Genomic DNA, 17,319 nt, shown 5'->3' on the forward strand with positions numbered 1-17,319 from the left:
TGGTGTATCATGAGCGTTTGGCACATGTTTGAGTGGAGGGGGTTTGCAGAGCTCAGCATTCTTGTAAGCCCAGCATAGCATTTATTTTTTGTTCCCTAACTTTGTGTGCACATTGCCACTAGCCAATCAGGGAGCAGGAAACACCCACCATGTCCTGACACAATGGGTTGTCATTGGCTGCTGAAATCACATGTCCTTCTCCATATAAATAGTGGTCATCTTGTTTTAGCACCATTTTGACACTGTAACAGTGCAGAGAGGCTGCTCCTGATGCTGCCACCATTAACAGCAAGATTTTAGCTAGTTACTTTGGCAGTTGTATATCAGTCAGATAGTGTAGCTAGATAGTGTCCAGTGTGGCTGTAAAACTTGCCTTCCAGAATTTTTTTTTTTTTTTGGGGGGGGACATTACTGAGGTCCACAGACAAAGCCAGCAGGGCACATGTCCTACAAGTGTTGTACACTGCTTCTATAGTGCTCCATGCACAAGTATAGAATTCTAATATTTTTTCAGTAGCTAAATGTGAAAAGGCCTGCTGTATCCCACCTTGTCATTTAATGCTGTGGTGATATAAAACTGTCTGCAGACCTAAGGCACATTAAAAAAGGTATATTTTTTTCTGTTGCTGAATGTGATACAGCCCGCCGTATCCCACATTGTCATATTGTGACAGTAATATGAACCTGTCTGCACTGCAGACCTAACGTGCATTAAAAATAATTTTTTTTCTGTTGCTAAATGTGAAACAGCCTACTGTATCCCACCTTGTTATTTAATGCTGTGGGGATATGAAACTGTCTGCATACCTAAGGCACATTAAAAAAAATCTAATTTTTTCTGTTGCTGAAAGTGATGCAGCCCACTGTATCCCGCATTGCAATTTTGTGGCAGTGATATGAAGATGCCTGCAGACTTCAAGCACATTAAAATATTTATTTTTTTATGTTGATAAACGTGATACAGCCCGCTATATCCAACCTTTTCCTTTAGTGACATTGAAATTGTTCTGTGTGCAGAGCTGTTGCACATTAAAATTAATAATTTTTTTTTATAAACGTGATAAAGCAGCCGATCTGAGTTTGAAATTATTTTGAGCCTATCTTCTAGATTATGCTCTTCTTTGGCATCCAATTTCTCATGGGCATCTTTTATACCTAGCTTGAGACACGCATCTGTTATACCTATCTTCTGAAGAGCATCAAATGCTCTCTGGTAATTGGTGTTGGGTAGAGGCGTAATAGTTGTAGGCTGGATTCTGGATCTCGTACTTCCCATAGCCGCCCTGTTATTGATCCTGTTGTACATTCCCATTACCTCCCAAAAAATTATTCTGTTACTAACATCATACAAAAGGGGGCATTTAGATTGAGTGGATGCTCAAAACAATCTTATACAAGCCTTATTGACAGGCCCTCAAAAATTCTTCTGTTACTAGCATAATACAGTAGGAGACATGTGACTTTGAAATTGTTTTGAGTATCTACTCAATGTTAGACAAGCCATATTGACAGGCCCAAAAAAAAGATTCTTCTGTTACTAACGTCATACAGTAGGGGACATGTCACTTTTAATTTTTCTATAGCATCTAGTCACTGATTTTCAGGCCTCATACACACCAAAAAAAACAACAACAAAAAATCTGTTACTAATGGCATACAGCAGGGGACATCTCACTTTTTTGGAGCACATCTTTGTCATACGGGCCTCATTGACACTGAAACAATTCTTTCTGCTGTGAGTAACATGATTAATCATGCCATATTTGACTTTCTAATTTTGTACCGCTGAAATTCAGCTGTGTACAGAGGTTGTGCAGAGTAAAAAAATCTATTTTAGGCTACTTTTACACTAGCGTTGTGCACTGCACGTCGTGATGCGTCGTTTAGGAGAAAAAACGCATCCTGCAAAATTGCTTGCAGGATGCGTTTTTTCTCCATTGACTAACATTAGCGACACATTGCGATGCTTTGCCACACGTCGCAACCGTCGTGCGACGGTTGCGTTGTGTTGTGGCGGACCGTCGGCAGCAAAAAACGTTACATGTAACGTTTTTGCTGTGTTGTGTCCGCCATTTCCGACCGCGCATGCACAGCCGGAACTCCGCCCTCACCTCCCCGCAACTCACAATGGGGCAGCGGATGCGCTGGAAAAATGCATCCGCTGCCCCCATTGTACAGCGCTTGCACAGTATGCGTCGGTACGTCGGGCCGACGCAGCGCGACTGCCCCGTACCGACGCTAGTGTGAAAGTAGCCTTAGTTGCTAATAATGTGCTCCAAGCACACGATCTGAGCAGCATGACTGTGAAAACGCGAGGTCGTGGAGGAAGGGGGATTATGCTTGATGTTCGAGGTGTATGTGGGGTAGATGTTAATGTTTCTGAACACTAACACTAGTGGCCTACTAACGTGAAGTCCTATCCAAAGACAACTGACAACTAGTGTTGAACATCGTCGAACCCCATTGAAACCAATGGCAAGCAAACACAAACACATACAAACACATAGAAAACACCTTAAAAGGTGTCCAAAAGCTGACAAACTGCTCAGAAGGCACAACAAACACATGGAAAAGTCACAACTACATATAGTCATGCCAAAAGAAAAGAGGTGGAGGAGTAAAAGGAGGAGGAGACAAAGATATAGGCATGTCATGCCCTTCTAAAATCAAGAAAGGCTGGAGGAAAAATCTAAACTCACTCTACCAACACCCAGATGTCTTGACAAAAAAAATAAAAAAAGAAATATCTTTAGGTAGAATGGCGGTGGGTCCATTCAGAACACTTTCCTTAGAAGACGTAGTGGTACACCCATTGGGAGTTGTGCCAAAAAATGAACCCAATATATTCAGACTAATCCACCATTTGTCATATCCAAGGGGCAGGTCAGTAAACGACAACATTGACACGGAACCAAGTACAGTACTATATACTGTACCTCCTTTGACGAGGCAATCAGGCGGGTCAAGAACTTGGTAAGGGGCACCCCAATGGCCAAAACAGACATTGAGGGGGCGTTCTGGTTACTACCTGTGCCTCCGAATAGTGTCATCCCATTGGGCTGCTTCTGTGAAGGAGCATACTACATAGATCGCTGTTTGCCCATGGGGTGCTCCATATCCTGCTCACTATTTGAGGCGTTTAGTTGCTTCCTCGAATGTGTCATCATGGACGTTTGTAAGGCGGCACATATTATCCATTACCTCGACGACTTCTTATGCCTGGGCCCAAAAGATTCACCACAGTGTGAAAACACGCGGTAGTCAACCTGTGAGAAGGAGAGAGCTGGAGGGAGAGTGGACACCTCAGAGCCAAGGGGTTAGATTGAGAAAGAAAGAAGGCGGTGTAGCTTGCTTCATGGGTGGGGAACTCTGCTGAGTAGCAGAAATTGCTACTAGGCCCAAAAGGATTTCCTGGGTCAGATGCCAATAAAAAATAGTACTTAGGTAAACAGGCGGTGTAGCTTGCTTCACGGGTGAAGTACACTGCTGAATAGCACCAAATTCTACTAGGCCCAAAAGGATTTCCTGGGCTAGATGCCCTTACAAAATATTACTTGGGTAAACAGGCAGTGTAGCTTGCTTCATGGGTGGGGTACGCTGCTGAGTAGCACTACATTCTACTAGGCCCAAAAGGATTTCCTGGGCTAGATGCCATTACAAGATAGTACTTAGGTAAACAGGCGGTGTAGCTTGCTTCATGGGTTGGGTACGCTGCTGAGTAGCACTAAATACTACTAGGCCCAAAAGGATTTCCTGGGCTAGATGCCGTTACAAAATAGTACTTAGGTAAACAGGCGGTGTAGCTTGCTTCATGGGTGGGGTACGCTGCTGAGTAGCACTAAATTCTACTAGGCCCAAAATGATTTCCTGGGCTAGATGCCGTTAAAAATAGTACTTGGCTAAACAGGCGGTGGGTGGCTGGGCTACTCTGCTGACTAGCAAACACTGAAGCTTTGGAGCAGACCTCTGAATCCCAGGCCATAGTATGAGTAAACAACTCTGCAGACGACCCCACCCACCTGGAATTGACGATGGCAACATCATGTAAAACTCAGCAAGGGGACTAAATAAAGAGTCTCCATTTTTTCAAAAAATTCGGCCACAGACACCACTTAAGTGGCATCAATTTCGCAAGAGGTTTTTTAAAACGGTTGGTGAGGTGATTTTCAAAAATCATCACGCTTTTAGTCTCCTCAAGATGACACGGGTAGAAAAGTCCTTGCAGATCCAGGATTTGTTCATCTTGATGAACGTTAGTCTGTCTACATTGTCACTGGACAGCCACGTGCGCTTATCTGTCAGCACACCACCAGCAGCGCTGAACACACGTTCAGAGAGAAGGCTGGCTGCCGGGCACGACAAGATCTCCAAGGCGTGAGTGGCGAGCTCAGGCCATTTTTCAAGATTGGAAGCCCAAAATGAGCAAGGGTCCAGTTCCACAGTCATGGCATCGATGTTAACTTGGAGATACTCTTGTACCATCCTCTCTAGGCTTTGGCTGTGCGTCAGACTTCTTGTCTCCTGTGGCCTTGCAAAGGATGGTCTAAAAAAATTTTGAAACGATTGGAAAAAATTGCTGTTACCACCAGATACGATGTTACTGTTACGGTTTGAGTGATGACTCGATAGTCCCACGGTTGGCAAGTTAGAACTCAGAGATTCACTATGTGCACCACTGGTGTTTTTTGGAAAAGCAGATGTTAGATTCTGTAACACTCTCTGCTGATACTCCTGCATGTGTGAATCCCTTTCTATGGCAGGAATTATTTCGCCAAATTTACTTTTGTACCAGGGATCTAAGAGTGTGGCAACCCAGTAGTCTGCATTACTTCGGATTCTGACAATCCGAGGGTCATGTTGCAGGTAGTGCAGCAAGAAGGCACTCATGTGTCTTGCGCATCCAGGAGGACCAAGTCCTTGTTGTCTTGGTGGTGGCGAGGTGAGAATCATGCTTCCTTCATCTGCTCTCATCTCCCAACCTCGCACAACAGAAATTTGATCAAGGTCTCCCTCATTTGATGAGTCTTCCATGCCCAGCGCCAGTTCGTCCTCCACTTCTTCCTCGCCTCCTGCACCTTCCTCAACAGTTTGGCTGCTACCATGAGCCCTCGGTAATCCCTCTCCCCCAGACTCCAATGCCAGCCGCCTTGGTGCTGCCAACATTCTTGAACTTGGAGATATTATCCCTTCCGCCTACGACGACTCCTGTTCCTCCTCGTTCTCCTCCTCTTGTTCCACCACCTGACTCCAAACACTGTTTAAGGTGTGCTCCACCATGTAAATCACCGGAATGGTCATGCTGATAATGGCATGTTCAGCACTAAACATCTTCGTTGCTATTTCAAAACTGTGCAGAAGGGTGGTCCCTGATCTGAGACCACTCCTGCAGTGTGATTTGCCCCACCTCTTGATCTCGTTGACCCAGGCTATACGTCATAATGTATTGCACTAGGGCTTGTCGTTGCTGCCACAGTCGCTGCAACATATGCAGAGTTGAATTCCACTATGTGGGCACATCGCATTTCAGCCAGTGAACTGGCAGGCCCAACCACTTCTGTAGAGATGTAAGTCGTTGAGCTGCGGGATGCAAATGGCAGAAGTGAGCACACAGTGACCGTGCTCTCTGCAGAAGCCCATCTAATCCCGGATAGTGGGATAAAAATTGCTGGACAACCAGGTTCAAAACGTGAGCCATACATTATTATTATTATTATTTATTTATGTAGCACCATTGATTCCATGGTGCTGTACATGAAAAGGGGTTACTGTTGTGAATTCTGTTGTCAAGCTCCCTCCTGTGGTCGTGAATGGTACTTCGGCGAGTTCCGTCTATGGGCTCCCTCTGGTGGCTATGAGTGAAGCTGCGGCTTCTGAGGTTCCTTACACAGGTGACGTGGTTTATCCTTTGGTTGGCAGTTCTATTTAACTCCTCTCAGATCGTTACTCCATGCCAGCTTTCAATGTTTTTCATTTGTTCAGTTCGCTCCTGGATCTCTCTGGTGACCTGCCTTCTCCTGCAGAAGCTAAGTTCCTGATAGTCATTATTTGTTCACTGTTTTCTTGTCCAGTTGGTTATCATGATTTTGTCTTGCTAGCTGGAAGCTCTGGGATGCAGAGTGGCCCCTTCCGCACCGTGAGTCGGTGCGGAGGTCTTTTTTGCACACTCTGCGTGGTCTTTTGTAGGTTTTTGTGCTGATCGAAAAGTTACCTTTCCTATCCTCTGTCTATTTAGTTAGTCTGGCCTCCCTGTGCTGAAACCTGTTTCATTTCTGTGTTTGTGACTTTCATCTTTACTCACAGTCAATATATGTGGGGGGCTTCCTTTACCTTTGGGGAATTTCTCTGAGGCAAGGTAGGCTTTATTTTCCTTCTCTAGGGCTAGATAGCCCTTAGGCTGTGACGAGGCACCTAGGTCTGGTCAGGAGCGCTCCACGGCTATTTCTAGTGTGTGTGATAGGATTAGGGCTTGCGGTCAGCAGAGTTCCCACATCCCAGAGTTCGTCCTGTATGTGGTTTAACTATCAGGTCATTCCGGGTGCTCCTAACCACCAGGTCATAACAGTACAGCTGGCCCAAAGTATTAATGCATCTCAATAGAGGGATAAGAGAACTTCTGAGACCATTTTTTTTTCTTTGCACTGTGTTTTGTCTTTCTTTTCCCCTAGACCTTTGGGTGGTTCAGGACACAGGTGTAGTTATGGACATTCAAGGTTTGTCCTCTTGTGTGGATCATCTCACTGCAAGAGTGCAAAACATTCAACATTTTGTGGTTCAGAATCCTATGTTAGAGCCTAGAATTCCTATTCCTGACTTATTTTCTGGGGATAGATCTAGGTTCTTGAATTTCAAAAATAATTGTAAACTGTTTCTAGCTTTGAAACCCCGCTCCTCTGGTGACCCCGCTCAACAAGTAAAAATCATTATTTCTTTGTTACGTGGTGACCCTCAAGACTGGGCATTTTCCCTTGCGCCAGGAGATCCGGCAAGGCTTGATGTTGATGCGTTTTTTCTGGCGCTTGGATTGCTTTATGATGAACCAAATTCAGTGGATCAGGCAGAGAAAATCTTGCTGGCTTTGTGTCAGGGTCAGGATGAAGCGGAGGTGTACTGGCAGAGGTTTAGAAAGTGGTCTGTGCTTACTCAGTGGAATGAATGTGCCCTGGCGGCAATTTTCAGAAAGGGTCTTTCTGAAGCCCTTAAGGATGTCATGGTGGGATTTCCCACACCTGCTGGTCTGAATGAGTCTGTCTTTGGCCATTCAGATCGATCGGCGCATGCGTGAGTGCAAAGCTGTGCACCATCTGGCGGTGTTCTCTGAGCATAGGCCTGAGCCTATGCAGTGTGATAGGACTTTGACCAGAGCTGAACGGCAGGAACACAGACGTCGGAATGGGCTGTGTTTTTACTGTGGTGAATCCACTCATGCTATCTCCGATTGTCCTAGGCGCACTAAGCGGTTCGCTAGGTCTGCCACCATTGGTACGGTACAGTCTAAATTTCTTTTGTCCGTTACTCTGATTTGCTCTCTGTCATCATATTCTGTTATGGCATTTGTGGATTCAGGCGCTGCCCTGAATTTGATGGACTTGGAGTTTGCCAGGCGCTGTGGTTTTTTCTTGGAGCCCTTGCAGTATCCTATTCCATTGAGAGGAATTGATGCTACGCCTTTGGCCAAGAATAAGCCTCAGTACTGGACTCAATTGACCATGTGCATGGCTCCTGCACATCAGGAGGATATTCGCTTTTTGGTCTTGCATAATCTGCATGATGTGGTCGTTTTGGGGTTGCCATGGCTACAGGTCCATAATCCAGTGTTGGATTGGAAATCTATGTCTGTGTCCAGCTGGGGTTGTCAGGGGGTACATGGTGATGTTCCATTGCTGTCAATTTCGCCTTCCACTCCTTCTGAAGTCCCTGAGTTTTTATCAGATTACCGGGATGTATTTGAAGAGCCCAAATCCGGTGCCCTACCTCCTCATAGGGATTGCGACTGTGCTATTAATTTGATTCCTGGTAGTAAGTTTCCTAAGGGCCGTCTGTTTAATTTATCTGTGCCAGAGCACGCCGCTATGCGGAGTTATATAAAGGAATCCTTGGAGAAGGGTCATATTCGTCCGTCGTCGTCACAATTGGGAGCAGGGTTCTTTTTTGTGGCCAAGAAGGATGGTTCTTTGAGACCTTGTATTGATTACCGCCTTCTTAATAAGATCACAGTCAAATTTCAGTATCCTTTGCCGCTGCTGTCTGATTTATTTGCTCGGATTAAGGGGGCTAGTTGGTTCACCAAGATAGATCTTCGAGGGGCGTATAATCTTGTGCGAATTAAGCAGGGTGATGAATGGAAAACGGCATTTAATACGCCCGAGGGCCATTTTGAGTACCTGGTTATGCCATTCAGGCTTTCTAATGCTCCATCTGTGTTTCAGTCCTTTATGCATGACATCTTCCGAGAGTACCTGGATAGATTCATGATTGTATATTTGGATGACATTTTGGTCTTTTCGGATGATTGGGAGTCTCATGTGAAGCAGGTCAGAATGGTCTTCCAGGTCCTTCATGCGAATTCCTTTTTAGTGAAGGGGTCAAAGTGTCTCTTTGGAGTTCAGAAGGTTTCATTTTTGGGTTTCATTTTTTCCCCTTCTACTATCGAGATGGACCCTGTTAAAGTTCAGGCCATTTACGATTGGACTCAGCCGACATCTGTGAAGAGCTTGCAGAAGTTTCTGGGCTTTGCTAATTTTTATCGTCGCTTCATTGCTAATTTTTCCAGTATTGCTAAACCGTTGACTGATTTGACCAAGAAAGGTGCTGATGTGGTCAATTGGTCCTCTGCGGCTGTAGAGGCTTTTCAGGAGTTGAAGCGACGTTTTGCTTCTGCCCCTGTGTTGTGCCAGCCAGATGTTTCGCTCCCTTTTCAGGTTGAGGTTGATGCTTCTGAAATTGGAGCAGGGGCTGTGTTGTCGCAAAGAAGTTCTGATGGCTAAGTGGTGAAACCCTGTGCCTTCTTTTCTAGAAAATTCTCGCCTGCTGAGCGCAATTATGATGTGGGCAATTGGGAGTTGTTGGCCATGAAGTGGGCATTCGAGGAGTGGCGACATTGGCTTGAAGGAGCTAAACATCGCGTGGTGGTCTTGACTGATCACAAGAATTTGACTTATCTCGAGTCTGCCAAACGGTTGAATCCTAGACAGGCTCGATGGTCACTCTTTTTCTCCGTTTTGATTTTGTGGTTTCATACCTTCCGGGAACTAAGAATGTGAAGGCTGACGCCCTGTCAAGGAGTTTTGTGCCTGACTCTCCGGGTGTTCCGGAGCCGGCGGGTATTCTTAAAGAAGGGGTAATTTTGTCTGCCATTTCCCCTGATTTGCGGCGTGTGCTGCAAAAGTTTCAGGCTGATAAACCTGACCGTTGTCCTACGGAGAAACTGTTTGTTCTGCCCATCTTAATGTGCAGAGTTAATTATCATGTTATTCAAGTTGTGGCCACTGGAGGTCATCAGTTGCCTACTTTTCATGTTGTTTACCAACCTTTCCCTCCTAAGAGCAATGTCTTATGGGTTAGTTCTGCCCACATTCTTCTTGTGAAGACAAGCTTCAGTAGCCATTTTTCCTGAGATCTGCAGAGAGGCACACGTGCTCCTGTCTCGCTTACTTTCTTACCCCTGTCCTAACGGATCTCGGTACGTTTATAAAGGTTTAATGCATCTTATGTTTGTGTTAGTATTTAAGCCTTATGCAGCTCCTATAGTCAGATATAGTTAGGCAGATGTGCTTTGCAGCTTGCAGTTAGGTTCAGGTGTACTCTGCATGTAGATAGATGCATTCTTGTATAGAATAGGGCAGTGCTGTTAGAATTACTGTGTAATGCACTCTGTATAATTCTTGCTGTAATGTCCCAGTTATTTATGTGATTGCACCCTGTATGTGCATATACTGATATGCTGTTATTCTTTACAGTTTTTCACCAGTCATCCACTATGATCAGTCATCCACTATGATCAGTCATCCACTATGATTATTCACTGAACATCCACTTTGTACATCAACATCATTCACTATTCGATCATCTACTATGAATACTCTCCACCATTGTTGTTCAACGTTATAGTTTTGGTTGTCATCACCCTAATAAATAAGACTTAAGCATAAACACAGTCTGTTTACTGGGATGTGGATGAAGGTTTAGCCGTATGTTGGAATCCACACAGCATCCTACGTGGAGGAAGACAGAACAGTGAAAAACGAGACCGCCTGTCGCAGGCGGTGATTGTAAAGTAAGAACAGATTAGCTGCCTTCAGCGAAACTGATAGCCGGTCGCAGGCTGTAGTTGTTCAGACTGTACGGAACCGCTAACACCCACACTGCTCCGCATTCGGGTATCACAGCAGCCGCCATACAGCCGCAGGACTATACTGCAGCCCGCCAAGAGGAGCTACATCATTCCCGCCACGCGGAAGCTCACCGCACCTAGACTCAGTTTCCCGCCAAAACACTCAGCAGTACGCAGCTAAGCGCACAATGTCTCGAAACAGCACATCCTCACTCAAGACGAGGTCACGAGCAAGATCTAACAGGTCATCATTAGCAGAGCTGGCCGCTGTCGCTCGTGCTGAAGCTGAAGCAGCCAAAGCGAGGTCCTCCTTTGCCGAGAAAGAAATGCATCTAAAGCTGAGACAAGCAGAGCATGAAGCAGAGAATGCACGTTTGCAGGCTGAAACCGCACGTTTGCGGGCAGAGCAAGAAGCAGAAGGTGCGCGCCTGCAAGTGTCTCTAGAAAGACTTATGGTAGACAAAGAGGCAGCAGCTGCAATAGCTAAGGCAGAGTACTTGGAAGCCATGAGGGATCCTGATTATGAGGGACGCAGCAACGTTCTTGGAACAGATCTAGAGCAGCAAGATCCAGCTCAGCGCGTCGCAGAGTACGTTCATCGACACTCCAGCATGGACAACACCCTCGACAGACTACAACGATCAGCCTACGCCGATTATCATCGATCTAACCCCGAACTTCGCTACTACAAACAAGAAGACGTCCAACACAGAGGAGTCGGCCACAGCTATCGTTCCACTGAGAAGAAGGTACAGCTCCCACCTCACCTTAAAGAGACATCTTCTTCACCAGAAAGGTACTATGCAGACTGTCCGAAGCCAAGAGCGTCTCACAGGTATGGTGATGCACCACACACTAGACATGGCTATAACATACCGGCTCGTACCAACACTGATCAAGCCACCATAGACTTGGCAAAGTTCTTTGCCCGCCGAGAACTGGTAACAAAAGGACTTGTAAAGTTCACTGACAAAGCCGAAAACTACAGGTCGTGGCGAGCTTCGTTCCAGAACGCCATTCAGGGACTGGACCTTTCTAGTAGTGAGGAGTTAGATCTCCTGGTAAAGTGGCTTGGGACTGAATCGGTCGAGCATGCTAAAAGACTAAGAGACATTAACATAGAATACCCACACATAGGTTTACGTAAAGTGTGGGAAAGACTTGATGAATGCTATGGGTCCGTAGAAGTAATAGAGAATGCTTTATTCAAAAGAATTGATGATTTCCCTAAGATAGGGCCCAAGGGTTATCAAAGACTTAGAGAATTGAGTGATTTATTGATAGAGTTACAGGTCGCCCAGAAGGAAGGTCACTTGGCTGGATTGGCATTCTTAGACACTGCTAGGGGTGTCAATCCAATAGTACAAAAATTTCCTTACAATCTTCAAGAAAGGTGGATTATACATGGTTCACGGTATAAACAAATTCATAACGTACCATTCCCTCCTTTTACTGTATTTGTTGAGTTTGTCACCCAGCAAGCCAAGATCAGAAATGACCCTAGTTTTGATTTCACTCTGTCATGTTCCACTACCCCTGGTGTCAAACCCAGTAAGACACCCGTGGCAGTCCATAAAACTGATATTGATTCCACAGGTCCTCCACACAAGACAACTAAGCCCCCTATGGAAGAGAGCAAACCTCAGGATGTCAGTAAGCAGTGTCCTCTACACAGGAAACCACATCCTCTACTAAAGTGCAGAGCCTTCAGGGAGAAGTTTTTATAGGATCGCAAAGGTTTCCTCAAGGAAAACAACATCTGCTTCAAATGCTGTGCTACGACCTCTCACTTCGCCAGGAACTGTGGAGCTAGCGTGAGATGTGCAGAATGCAGCAGCACGGATCACAATACAGCCTTGCATCCTGGACCACCTCCAGGAGTGTTGTCACAAGCAGAGGAGCACGATGAGAAACAGAAGAACACCGACGAAGACACCCCTGAGGTCACCTCTCAATGTACGGAGATCTGTAAGGGACTCAAGGGAGGAAGATCCTGCTCAAAAATCTGCCTTGTCCGAGTCTATCCAACAGGCCACAGAGACAAAGCGCTCAAGATATATGCAATCCTAGATGACCAAAGTAATAGGTCTTTAGCCAGGTCCATCTTCTTTGACAACTTCAGCATTGTAGGCCCCGGTTCTCCCTACTCCCTTAGGACATGTTCAGGTACCGTCAAGACGGCGGGGAGGAAAGCAACCGGATACAAAGTGGAGTCCATGGATGGCCAGACCTGTCTGTCACTACCGACCATCCTGGAGTGCAACCAGATTCCTGACAACAGGTCTGAGATACCTTCACCAGAGGTGGCAACGTATCACCCCCACCTGAAGCGTATAGCCCACCTGATACCTGAGTTGGAATCAGAAGCGCCAATAGCTTTACTTCTGGGAAGAGATATACTACGAGTCCACAAGACTAGAGAATATATCAACGGCTCACTGAATGCTCCATACGCGCAGAGGCAAGACCTTGGATGGGTCATTGTAGGAGATGTCTGTCTAGGAGGAGCACACAAGCCGGTCTCAGTCAACAGTATGCTTACCAGCACACTAGAAAATGGACGTCCATCTCTCTTCCAGCCGTGTCACAATAGTCTGCTGGTAAAGGAACTACCGAGCAGCACTCCCCTACCTTGCCCTTTCTCAGTTCCTATCAACGAAGACCACGCCTGTGAAGGTGAACAAGACCACATAGGATGTACAGTCTTCCACAGGACGAAGGAAGACAACAAGGTAGCGATGTCTATAGAAGACAAGATATTCCTGGACATCATGGACGAACAAATAGTCAAGGATACGGCGAATAGTTGGGTCGCACCTCTATCATTTCGACCTCAGAGGAGACGCCTACCCAACAACAAGGAATTGGTCTACAGCAGATTCATCTCCCTAAGACACAAGCTTCAGAAGTCACCTGAGACGAAGGAACATTTCTTTACCTTCATGGGAAAGATATTCCAGAACAACCACGCAGAGATTGCACCTGCACTTCGACACGGAGAGGAGTGTTGGTACCTGCCCATCTTCGGAGTGTACCATCCTAAGAAGCCAGGTCAAATTAGAGTGTTATTCGACTCAAGTGCCAAATGCGAAGACGTGTCATTGAATGATGTCTTACTGTCGGGCCCAGACCTCAACAACAGACTTCTGGAAGTATTACTCTGTTTCTGTAGAGATTCAGTGGCATTTATGGCCGACATACAACAGATGTTCCACTGTTTTCTCGTCAAAGAGGAACACAGAAACTACCTGAGCTTCTTCTGGTACCGTGACAATGACCCGGACGAAGACATCGCAGAGTACCGGATGCGGGTACACATCTTTGGGAACAGTCCTTCCCCAGTGGTCGCAATCTACGGCCTCCGACATTCTGCCAAAAAGGGTGAATAAGAGTATGGCTCGGACGTCAGGTCCTTTGTGGAAAAGGATTTTTACGTGGATGACTGTTTGAAGTCCACACCGACAAGTGAGGCCGCAATCAGTCTACTAAAGAGGACTCGTGACATGCTCGCTCAGTCTAACCTAAGGTTACACAAGATTTCTTCCAACAGCCGAGAGTTGATGGAAGCCTTTCCCTCTGAAGACTATTCCAGCGATCTAAAGGATTTAGACCTCAGCATCGACCCCCTTCCTATGCAGCGGAGCCTTGGATTGCTGTGGGACCTGAAGACAGATACCTTCACCTTTCAGATCAGCAAGGATGAGAAACCCTTCACGCGCAGAGGAGTTCTTTCCTTCGTGAATAGTTTATACGACCCCTTGGGGTTCGTAGCTCCAGTAACCATCCAAGGAAAGCTGATGCTCAGGGACTTCACCCAAGACACTACTGATTGGGATGATCCACTTCCAGTGGGAAAGGCTGACCTGTGGGCAGAGTGGAGGAAGTCTCTTGAAGCCCTGACCAACCTTCGTGTGAAACGACCGTATGCTCCTGTGCCATCCACAGAGGTCAAAACCCAAACACTTTGTATTTTCTGTGATGCATCAGTCAAAGCGATTGCAGCAGTAGCGTACCTCAAATCCACAGACGTAAGCGGACAATGCCATATCGGGTTCATTATGAGCCGGACGAAATTGGCGCCACTTTGTGAACACACGATACCCAGACTGGAACTCTGTGCTGCTGTCCTCGCAGTTGAGTTGGCCGAGCTGGTCTCGGATGCGATGGGCCTGAAGATCGAGGATGCAGAGTTCTACACCGATAGCAAGGTGGTACTGGGGTACATCTGTAACGAGACACGACGCTTCTACGTCTGCGTCAGCAACCGGGTACTTCGGATAAGAAGATCCACCGACCCTAATCAGTGGCACTACGTACCTACTAACCACAATCCTGCGGACCACACGACTAGATCCGTTGCACCCAGTCATCTGAAGGACACTTCATGGTTCACAGGCCCTACCTCTTTGTACCGTTCGATGTCCCACATCAGCAGGCCTGAAACTTTCGAACTAGTGGGTCCAGACGCAGACGAAGAGATCCGACCTCAAGTGTCTGCTCTACATACAGAGATTTCAAGCTACCACCTCGAATCTCACCGGTTCAGCAGGTTCTCCACCTGGAAGTCACTTGTTCGAGTTATAGCTTGTCTATTTCTTGTAACTCAGTCCTACAAGACAGCACTTTCTAGTGATTCTGGAGATCCATCCATCCTTACTCCTGCAATGTTACTCACACAGAAAACCTGTGTCCCGAAAGCTCCACTCAGAGAATTCAATGACAAAGACCTCTACAGACGACAATGGAGGCAAGTAAAAAGCGTGTCCAACGTCTTCTGGAATAGATGGAGGAAACAGTATCTCTCCACTCTGCAAAGCAGGACAAAGTGGCAGAAAGACCGCTCAAACATTCAATCTGGCGATGTTGTACTCGTCAAAGACAGTCAGTCACATCAGAACGAGTGGCCACTCTGCCTAGTCATTAAGACCCTTCCCAGTAAAGATGGGAAAGTGCGGAAAGTAGAGGTCAGAGTGTGCAAGCTTGGAGAAAACAAACTGTTCCTCAGACCCGTTACCGAGCTTGTATTATTATTTTCCCCAAAAGAACCTAATTGTGGCATCTGTTGACGCCAAGCGGGGAGTGTTCTGCCCATCTTAATGTGCAAAGAGTTAATTATCATGTTATTCAAGTTGTGGCCACTGGAGGTCATCAGTTGCCTACTTTTCATGTTGTTTACCAACCTTTCCCTCCTAAGAGCAATGTCTTATGGGTTAGTTCTGCCCACATTCTTCTTGTGAAGACAAGCTTCAGTAGCCATTTTTCCTGAGATCTGCAGAGAGGCACACGTGCTCCTGTCTCGCTTACTTTCTTACCCCTGTCCTAACGGATCTCTGTACGTTTATAAAGGTTTAATGCATCTTATGTTTGTGTTAGTATTTAAGCCTTATGCAGCTCCTATAGTCAGATATAGTTAGGCAGATGTGCTTTGCAGCTTGCAGTTAGGTTCAGGTGTACTCTGCATGTAGATAGATGCATTCTTGTATAGAATAGGGCAGTGCTGTTAGAATTACTGTGTAATGCACTCTGTATAATTCTTGCTGTAATGTCCCAGTTATTTATGTGATTGCACCCTGTATGTGCATATACTGATATGCTGTTATTCTTTACAGTTTTTCACCAGTCATCCACTATGATCAGTCATCCACTATGATCAGTCATCCACTATGATCAGTCATCCACTATGATCAGTCATCCACTATGATTATTCACTGAACATCCACTTTGTACATCAACATCATTCACTATTCGATCATCTGCTATGAATACTCTCCACCATTGTTGTTCAACGTTATAGTTTTGGTTGTCATCACCCTAATAAATAAGACTTAAGCATCAACACAGTCTGTTTACTGGGATGTGGATGAAGGTTTAGCCGTATGTTGGAATCCACACAGCATCCTATGTGGAGGAAGACAGAACACTGTTTGTCCCTGATAGATGGACTAGTAGAGTTATCTCTGAGATTCATTGTTCAGTGTTGGCTGGTCATCCTGGAATCTTTGGTACCAGAGATTTGGTGGCTAGATCCTTTTGGTGGCCTTCTTTGTCACGGGATGTGCGTTCTTTTGTGCAGTCCTGTGGGACTTGTGCTCGGGCTAAGCCCTGCTGTTCTCGTGCCAGTGGGTTGCTTTTGCCCTTGCCGATCCCGAAGAGGCCCTGGACGCATATTTCCATGGATTTTATTTCTGATCTCCCTGTTTCTCAAAGGATGTCGGTCATTTGGGTGGTTTGTGATCGCTTCTCTAAGATGGTCCATTTGGTACTCTTACCTAAATTGCCTTCCTCCTCTGATTTGGTGCCATTGTTTTTCCAGCATTTGGTTCGTTTGCATGGCATTCCAGAGAACATCGTCTCGGACAGGGGTTCCCAGTTTGTTTCGAGGTTTTGGTGGTCCTTTTGCGCTAAGATGGGCATTGATTTGTCTTTTTCTTCGGCTTTCCATCCTCAGACTAATGGCCAAACCGAACGAACTAATCAGACTTTGGAGACATATCTGAGATGCTTTGTTTCTGCTGATCAGGATGATTGGGTGTCCTTCTTGCCTTTGGCTGAGTTCGCCCTTAATAATCGGGCCAGCTCGGCTACTTTAGTTTCTCCTTTTTTCTGTAATTCTGGTTTCCATCCTCGTTTCTCTTCAGGGCAGGTTGAGCCTTCGGACTGTCCTGGTGTGGATGCGGTGGTGGACAGGTTGCAGCAGATTTGGACTCATGTGGTGGACAATTTGACATTGTCCCAGGAAAAGGCTCAACGTTTCGCTAACCGCCGGCGTTGTGTTGGTCCCCGACTTCGTGTTGGGGATTTGGTTTGGTTGTCATCTCGTCACGTTCCTATGAAGGTTTCCTCTCCTAAGTTTAAGCCTCGTTTCATTGGGCCATATAAGATTTCTGAAGTTCTTAATCCTGTGTCATTTCGTTTGGACCTTCCAGCTTCTTTTGCCATCCATAATGTGTTCCATAGGTCGTTGTTGCGGAGATACCTGGCGCCTATGG

This window comes from Ranitomeya imitator, chromosome 4 (genome assembly GCF_032444005.1).
Source record: "Ranitomeya imitator isolate aRanImi1 chromosome 4, aRanImi1.pri, whole genome shotgun sequence".
NCBI lineage: Eukaryota > Metazoa > Chordata > Amphibia > Anura > Dendrobatidae > Ranitomeya > Ranitomeya imitator.